This window comes from Bos mutus, chromosome 15 (assembly GCF_027580195.1).
Source record: "Bos mutus isolate GX-2022 chromosome 15, NWIPB_WYAK_1.1, whole genome shotgun sequence".
Classification (NCBI taxonomy): Eukaryota; Metazoa; Chordata; class Mammalia; order Artiodactyla; family Bovidae; genus Bos; species Bos mutus.
Window position 1 is genome coordinate 27,172,714 of NC_091631.1, and position 9,411 is coordinate 27,182,124.

The 9,411-nt window shown below is 43.2% G+C and overlaps 1 pseudogene; it reads left to right on the forward strand.

Moving 5' to 3' along the window:
• Positions 1-6,553: 6,553 nt before the first annotated feature.
• Positions 6,554-9,163, forward strand: LOC102286785 (serine/threonine-protein kinase MARK1 pseudogene; annotated as a pseudogene).
• Positions 9,164-9,411: the final 248 nt, after the last annotated feature.

The window sequence follows — 9,411 nt, forward strand, 5'->3', positions numbered from 1 at the left end:
TAATTGACATACGTTACCATAGAAACATAAGGTATCCAGTATTATGGTGTGACTTACAAATGTTGTGACGTGACTACCACAATAGATTTCATTATTATCCATCATCTTACATAGTACAATAAAAACAAAAGAAAAGAATTCTCCTTGTGATTAGAGCTCTTAGGGTCTACTGACTTCCCAACTCTCCTATGTATCACGCAGTGATAGGGGCATTCTGTTCATGATTTTGATTCACATTTCCATACATTTCTGTTGAATGAGTCCCCAGGAATAGGACAGCCATATCTCTTTTTATAAAACCACACATTTCCCAAAGTGACTGTACAAATTTACACCCACAAGCCTCACACGAGAGTTCCAATTGCCCCACATCCTCCTCAACATTTCAGCCATCGTAGTGAGTACGTGGGGACACTTCATTGTGCTTACTGTGGTTTTCTAGCCTGAGAGGTGGAGCACATTCTAATTTGTTTATTGACCATCTGAATAACATTTTATGACAAGTTCGTGCTCTAGTCTTTTGCTGATTTATATATGTCTTGCGTGGGAAAGCTGCTTTCCACCCCTACAGCCAGCCTCTTCGATCGACTCTAATGCCAGTGTTCTCACCAGTTTCTGTCTGTGTGCCCTTTCTCCATCCCACAGTCTCAACAGCCGGAGGGACTGCTAGGTCAAAGCATATGTAACTGCAGGAGCTGGGGAGGGGTAGTGCCAGGCTTTTCCCAAACAGCAGCACCAGTTTACACTCTCACCAGAAACGTATATGAGATCCCTTGGATGCATATCTTCTCTGGCCCTCGGCGTGGACAGACTTCTAATTATTTATTAGCGTGTAGACTGATATTGAGTCGGGATCTTGATTTGCATTTCCTCATCATGAACGTTGAACATGTTTTTATTCGGAGGCATTTCTTCTCAGTGTAAACTCCTTAATTTTTGCTAGTTCCCTATAGTGTTGTTTGTCTGTACATACTGTGAATCTCTTTTTCAATATCTTGCTTTGTTTTAAGGTGTCACTGCAGGACAAACCATTTTAAATTTTAATATACTCATATTTGTCAGCTTTTTAAACATAGACATTGCTTACTTTGATATAGAAAATCAAGTAATGCTGAAAATGTGCACAATTGCACTCATCTCACACACTAGCAAAGTAATGCTCAAAATTCTCCAAGCGAGGCTTCAACGGAACTTGAACTGAGAAATTCCAGATGTTCAAGCTGGATTTAGAATAGGCAGAGGAACCAGAGATCAAATTGCCAAGATCCATTGGATCATGAAAAAAGCAAGAGAATGCCAGAAAAACATCTACATTTGCTTCATTGACTACGCTAAAGGCTTTGACAGTGTGGATCACAACAAACTGTGGAAAATTCTTGAAGAGTTGGGAATACCATACCTGCCTCCTGAGAAATCTGTATTCAGGTCAAGAAGCAACAGTTAGAATGGGACACGGAACAACAACTAGTTCCAAATTGGGAAAGGAGTACGTCAAGGCTGTATATTGTCACCCTGCTTATTTAACTTATATACAGAATACATCATAGAAAATGCCAGACTGGATGAAGCACAAGATGGAATCAAGATTGCTGGGAGAAATATCAATAACCTCAGATATGTAGATGATACCATCCTTATGGCAGGAAGTGAAGAGGAACTAAAGAGTCTCTTGATGAAAGAGGAGAGTGAAAAAGCTGGCTTAAACTCAACATTCCCAAAATTTAAATCATGGCATCTGGTCCCACCACTTCATGGCAAATAGATGGGAAAACAAGGGAAACAGTAGCAGACTTTATTTTCTTGGGCTCCAAAATCACTGCAGATGGTGACTTCAGCCATGAAATTAAAAGAGGCTTGCTTCTTGGAAGAAAAGCTACAGCAAACCTAAACAGCATATTAAAAAGCAGAAACATTACTTTGGTGACAAAGGTCTATCTAGTCAAGGCTATGGTTTTTCCAGTGGTCATGTATGGGTGTGAGAGTTGGGCCATAAAGAAAGCTGAGGGCCAAAGAATTGCTGCTTTTGAACTGTGGTGGTGGAGAAGACTCTTGAGAGTCCCTTAGACTGCAAGAAGATCCAACTAATCAATCCTAAAGGAAATCAGTCCATTGGAAAGACTGATGCTGAAACTGAAGCTCCAATTTTTTGGCCACTTAATGTGAAGAACCAATTCATTGAAAAGACCCTGATGCTAGGAAAGATTGAAGGTAAGAGGAGAAGGGGAGAACAGAGGATGAGATGGTTGGATGGCATCACTGACTCAACGGACATGAGTTTGAGCAAGCTCCACAAGTTGGTGATGGACAGGGAAGCGTGGCTTGCTGCAATCTTTGGGGTTGCAAGGAGTCGGACACAACAGAGCAACTAAACCAAACCTACCTAAAAGACATTGAGAATTCTTTTCTAAGTTCTTTTCTTTAAGCCCACAGTAATATCTTGGTGTTTCAATCCAGGTAAGTTCCCATACTGAGCCCCTATACTAAGTTTTTTCATGCTTTATTTCCCTTTTAAATGAAAACAAAGAATATGGCATTAAAAGATGTGTGAAAAAGAAACTCCAAAACGCTTTTTTCTCAAAAAAAACTTCTCCATTGAGAATTTAATACTGCTTTTCATACATAAATATTTAATCATCTGGATGTTTATGTAATTATATAGTATGCGTTAGTTTTCACTTCTCCTTTCACGTTAGGGACCTTTCTACACAGTCCTATTTGTTAAATACCTCTCCCGTCCCCAGTGATATACTGTGCCACCTTTGCTGTACAAAAGAATCCAGCACTACCTGGGCTAGGTCAGGGCTTTTATTCTCTTTCATTGGTCAATTTATGTATCTATGCCAATGTCACACCCCCTTAATTATTTAGTTCTAATATGTGGGAGGGCAAGCTTCCTGGTTTTTCTATCTTAGACATGTCCAAGATAAGAGGCTTCCCTGGGATCTAGTGACTAAGGCTCTTTGCTTCCAAAGCAGGTGGCCTGGGTTCCATCCCTGGTCAGGGAACTAGATCCCACACGCCACAAGTAGGAGTTCACTCGAGGCACCTAAAGCTCTCATGCCCCAGTGAAGACTGACGATCCCGTGAGTCCACAACTAGGACTCAGTGCCGCCAAATAAATAAATAAATAAATATTTAAAAAGGAAAAAAACATTTCCAAGGTTTAATTAGCAATTTATTTTTCCAAGTGTGTTTTAGGGTCATCTTTTGAAATTCTAGTAATTCTTCTTGGAATGTTACATTCAAAGACTGTTGAATTCAGAGATCATTTTGAGGAAATGTGTATGTGAATAAAAGAGAAAGAATAGATGAGTTAGATTTCCAGGCCTTAAAATCTAGCAAAAGTGTAACAAAGAAGCCCAAAAGAAAACACAAGGAGGAAAATATTAAAGATAAAAAATCAGATATTAATGAGACAGAGATTTTAAAAAAGAATAAATCTAATTAATGAATTAAATTTTGGTTTCTAAACATTTTAAATAAGTAATATAATCAAGAAGAAAAAAGGACATCCCAGGTGGTTCAGTGGTTAGGAGTATGCACACCAATGCAGGGGATAGGGGTTCAATTCTTGGTCCAGGAGGATTCCATGTGCCGAAGGGCAACTAAGCCAGTGTTCCACAACCACTGAGCCCACATGTGAGCCTTAGAGCCGTGCTCCGCAACAAGAGAAGCCACGACAAGGAGAAGCCTGTGCGCTTAGAGCCCGCACATAGCAATGAGGACCCAGTCCAGCCATTAACAAATTTAAAAATTATTTTAAAAAAATAAAGGGACAAATCACATGTATACAAAATAAGAAAGATAATGGAGATATAACTGAAACAGAGAAACTTTAAAATTCCAGAAAACTACTTGGCAAACTTCCATTTAAATAAATTTTCATACTTAGATGAAATTCATAGGTTGAAGGGAAATTCAATTTACCAAACGGATCCAGTTAAGGTTAGATAGGTAAAACAGAACAATGTGCATAGAAGAAACAGAAGAATTTCCCCACAAAACAGCACCAGGCCAGGACGGTTTCATGTAATAATTTCACCAAATCTGTTAAGACCCACTGCTCCATGAATTGTTTGAAAGTTTATAAAATGAAGAAAAACTTCCAATTTCTTCTTCCTATAGCAAGTAGCACGTTGATATTTAAACTCAATTTTTCAGAAAGAAGCACAAAAAAAGAAGCAATTAAGCAATTACTGAATTGCTGAGTATTAAGACAAAATATATTAATAAATATTAAAATGTTCTGTTAGAAAATATTAAAAACCAAACTTCACACTATCAAATACTATGAAAATATTGGTTTAGGGAAAACATCACCATAGTACATCAGATAAATAGACTTAAGATGAAAATCATGATTATTTCCATAGATGCTAAAAAGCTCTTGACCAAAATTACTGTAGAGTGAAATTGATTAATGGCTTCTTCGTATGATAAAATATATATACTTCATTCCTAAAGCTAAAAATCTACTTTAATGGGAAAACTCTTGGGGCATTTCCACTAAGAGCAACAGTAAACCAAGAAGCCCTCTGCTATTCAACATGTATTGGACACATTAGGGAAAGCATTAAGAAAAGAGAAATCAGTAAGAGATCCCAGATGGGGAAGAAAAGGAGTCAATCAATCCCTTGCAGTTGATATGATTGTGTACTTGGAAAGGTCTAAAAGTATTATTGTTGGGGTTTTTTTGTTGTTTGTTTTTATCATTTCTGGAGTTGTTCATTGCTTGGTGTAAACCCAGGTTTTTATTTGGTATCATAATCCTTCTGCTTGAAGAAATTTCCTTAAAGCTTTTTATAGCACAAGCCCATTAGGAATTAATTCTCTTGGCTTTTGTTTGCCTGAAAATATCTGAATTTTGCCTTATATTTTGAAAGAGATTTTCACAGGGTAGATAAATTTTGGTTGACAATTATTTTTCCTTTCAGCTCTTCAAAGATATAGTTCTTATCTTTGTTTCTCTGTATTAAATATACCTTTTGATCTGACTGCCTTGCAGACTCTCTTGGTTTTTAGCAGCTTTACTATAATGTATCTAGGTTTAAAAAAAAAAAAATCCCATTGAGAATCTCTATGTTCCTGGGTCTATGGTCTCATATGTTTAATTATTTTAGAAAATGTTCAGATCAGATCAGTCGCTCAGTCGTGTCCGACTCTTTGCGACCCCATGAATCGCAGCATGCCAGGCCTCCCTGTCCATCACCAACTCCAGGAGTTCAGACTCACGTCCATCGAGTCAGTGATGCCATCCAGCCATCTCATCATGCCTAAACATTTCTTCTGCTCTGTTATCTCTGTTTCTAGATTTCAGTTACATTAATATTAGATTGTTACTTTACCATAAGTCTTGAATACTCTGGTATGTCTAAAAATAAGACAGGATGGTATTGTTGAAAGAAGGGACAAATAGATCAATGCAACAGAATAGAGAACCCCCAAAGCCCCCATACAGATCATCTACTGATCTTTGGCAAAGGAAGAAAAGGAACACACTGGAGAAAAGATAGTCTTTCCAGCAAATGGTGCTGGATCAACTGGATATTTACATACCAAAAAAATAAAAAGTTCATGAATCCAGACAGACTTCATACCCTTCACAAAATTTAACTGAAAATAGATCATAGAACTAAAGTTAAAATGCAAAAACCTGCAACTCCTAGATAAAGCAGGAGAAAATCTAGGAGAACCTGAGAATGGCAATGGCTCTTTGCATACAAAATCACAGGCACAATCGTGAAAAAGAGATAAGGTGAATTTAATTAAATTAAACTCTTCAGCTCTTCAAAACACACTGTCAAACGAATGAGAGGACAAGCCACAAACTGGGAGAAAATATTTGCAAAAGGCAAATATGTTAAATGACTGTTACCCCAAATGTGCAAAGAACTTTGAACACTCAACAGTAAGAAAAGCAACAATCTGATTAAAAAAAATAGGCAAGGGCGGCGGCGGCGGCGGCGGCGGCGGAGACCGCGCGGGACTCTGAGTCTGGGCTGGCGCGCCCAGGGCGCGGGGGCGCCGCCGCGCTGGGCCCCGGCCGCGTGGCTGCGGCTCGGCCCGGCGGCGCCGCTCACCTGAGGCGGGGCGTGGGGGCGCGGCGCGGGCAGTGCTGTCAGGGCCGCGGCTCCCGGCCGCGCTCGGCGGGACCAGCCAGGCAGTGATTTGCGGCGCCGCCTCGCTAGCCTAGCGGGGCCCGGATCCCGCCCCCCAACTCACCGCCCCTCTCCGGCTCCCGCCCCGCCTCCCAGCCTCGGCGTCGCGTCCCGCCGGCCTCGCCGCCCAGCCCGCGCCGGGCAACCGCCCTCGCCCGGAGCCCTCCCTCGCCCCGGCCCGCGTCCCCCCGGCGGCGCCGCCCCGGGAAGCGGCTCCCCATCCTCTTCCTCCGCGCCCTCTGTCCCCCGCGTTCCCCCGCCGCGGCCGCTTGTTGCACCGCCCGCGGCCTGCGGGAGCCGCTCTCCCCGGCCCGGCCCCGGCTTCGCGCGAAGCGGCTGCAGCCCCTGCCTCTCGCCCCCGGGGCCCGCAGCAAGCCCGGGCCCGGCCCGGCCCGGCCCGGCCCGCGAGACCCCGGCCCGACCCCGCCGCCCGCACAAAATGTCGGCTCGGACGCCACTGCCGACGGTGAACGAGCGGGACACGGAGAACCATACATCTGTGGATGGATATACTGAACCCTATATCCAGCCAACCAAATCAAGTAGCAGACAGAACATCCCTCGGTGTAGAAACTCCATTATGTCAGCAACAGACGAACAGCCTCACACTGGAAATTACCGTTTACAAAAGACAATAGGGAAGGGAAATTTTGCCAAAGTGAATTTGGCAAGGCATGTTCTAACCGGTAGAGAGGTTGCTGTGAAAATAATAGACAAAACTCAGCTAAATCCTACCAGTCTACAAAAGTTGTTTTGAGAAGTACGAATAATGAAGATATTGAATCACCCTAACATAGTAAAATTGTTTGAAGTTATTGAAACAGGAAGACTATTTAGTCATGGAATACGCGAGTGGGGGTGAAGTATTTGATTACTTAGTCGCCCATGGAAGAATGAAAGAAAAAGAGGCCCGTGCAAAATTTAGGCAGATTGTATCTGCTGTACAGTATTGTCATCAAAAGTGTATTGTTCACCGTGATCTTAAGTAATGAATTTACAGTCGGGAACAAGTTGGACACATTTTGTGGAAGCCCACCTTATGCCGCTCCTGAGCTTTTCCAAGGGAAGAAGTACGACGGGCCTGAAGTCGATGTGTGGAGCCTCGGCGTCATTCTCTACACGTTAGTCAGTGGCTCCTTGCCTTTTGACGGCCAGAATTTAAAGGAACTGCGGGAGCGGGTCTTACGAGGGAAGTACCGTATTCCCTTCTATATGTCCACAGACTGTGAAAACCTTTTGAAGAAATTATTAGTGCTGAATCCAATTAAGAGGGCAGCTTAGAACAAATAATGAAAGATCGGTGGATGAATGTTGGTCATGAAGAAGAAGAACTAAAGCCACATGCTGAGCCTGAACCAGATTTCAATGACACAAAAAGAATAGATATCATGATCACCATGGGTTTTGTACGAGATGAGATAAACGATGCCTTAATAAATCAGAAATATGATGAAGTCATGGCTACTTATATTCTTCTAGGTAGAAAACCACCTGAATTTGACGGGGGTGAATCGTTATCCAGTGGAAACTTGTGTCAGAGGTCCCGGCCCAGCAGTGACTTAAAAAACAGCACCCTGAAGTCCCCTGCTCACCTGAAGGTCCAGCGGAGCATCTCGGCAAACCAGAGGCAGCGACGCTTTAGTGATCATGCTGGTCCCTCCATTCCTCCTGCTGTATCATATACCAAAAGGCCTCAGGCTAACAGCGTGGAAAGTGAACAGAAAGAGGATTGGGACAAAGATGTGGCTCATAAACTTGGCAGCACAACAGTTGGATCAAAAAGTGAAATGACTGCAAGCCCTCTTGTAGGGCCAGAAAGAAAAAAGTCTTCAACTATTCCAAGTAACAATGTGTATCCTGGAGGTAGCATGGCAAGAAGGAATACGTATGTCTGTGAAAGAACCACAGATCGATACACAGCGTTGCAAAACGGAAAAGACAGCAGCCTTACAGAGATGTCCGCGAGCAGCATGTCCTCTGCAGGCTCCGCCGTGGCCTCCGCTGTGCCCTCAGCACGACCCCGCCACCAGAAGTCCATGTCCGCTTCCGGCCATCCTATTAAAGTCACACTGCCAACCATTAAAGACAGCTCTGAAGCTTACAGGCCTGGCACAAGCCAGCGCGTGCCCGCTGCGTCGCCATCTGCTCACAGTATTGGCGCCTCGACGCCCGACCGCACCTGCTTCCCCTGCGGCACCTCCAGCCGCAGCACCTTCCACGGGGAGCAGCTGCGCGAGTGCCGCAGCGCGGCCTACAAGCGGCCGCCCGCCTCCCGGTCCCACGAGACTGGGGCCTTCGCGCACGCCAGGAGGGGCACGTCCACTGGTATAATAAGCAAAATAACATCCAAATTCATCCGCAGGGATCCAAGTGAAGGCGAAGCCAGTGGCAGAGCCGATACCTCAAGAAGTACAACAGGGGAACCAAAAGAGAAAAGGAGGAGGGTAAAGATTCCAAGCCACGTTCTCTGCGGTTCACGTGGAGCATGAAGACCACTAACTAGTTCAATGGACCCCAAAGACATGATGAGAGAAATCCGCAAAGTGTTAGATGCAAATAACTGTGATTATGAACAGAAAGAGAGGTTTTTGCTTTTCTGCGTCCATGGTGATGCCAGGCAGGATAGCCTCGTGCAGTGGGAGATGGAAGTCTGCAAGTTGCCACGACTGTCCCTCAACGGGGTCCGCTTCAAGCGAATATCCGGGACGTCTATTGCCTTTAAAAACATTGCATCTAATATAGCAAATGAGCTTAAGCTGTAAAGACACTCGAATTTACAGGATCAGGGAAGATACACCCCTATATGAGGTACAGTTTTTGAATGTACTGGTGATGCCTAATGTGATTGGCCTGTGAATCTCCCCATGTAGAATTTGCCCTTATTGCAATAAGGTTATACATAGTTATGAACTATAAAATTAAAGTCAGTATAAACTATAATAAATATCTGTAGCTAAAAAAGTAGGTTCACATGTACAAGTAAGTATATTGTGTATTTCTGTTCGTCTTCTGTTTATAGAGTTGTATAATAAAACAGATGATTGCTTAAAAAAAAAAAAAACAAACAGGCAAAAGACCTAAGCAGACACTTCCCAGGAGACGATGTATAGATGGCAAATCAGCATATGGAAAGATGCTCCACATCATATCTCATTAGGGAAATGCAAATTCAAACAATGGCATACCATTGCACACCTAGTTGACTGGAGCTGGAGGATGCACTTCTAATTTGGGTCACTCATATGGCTGATAG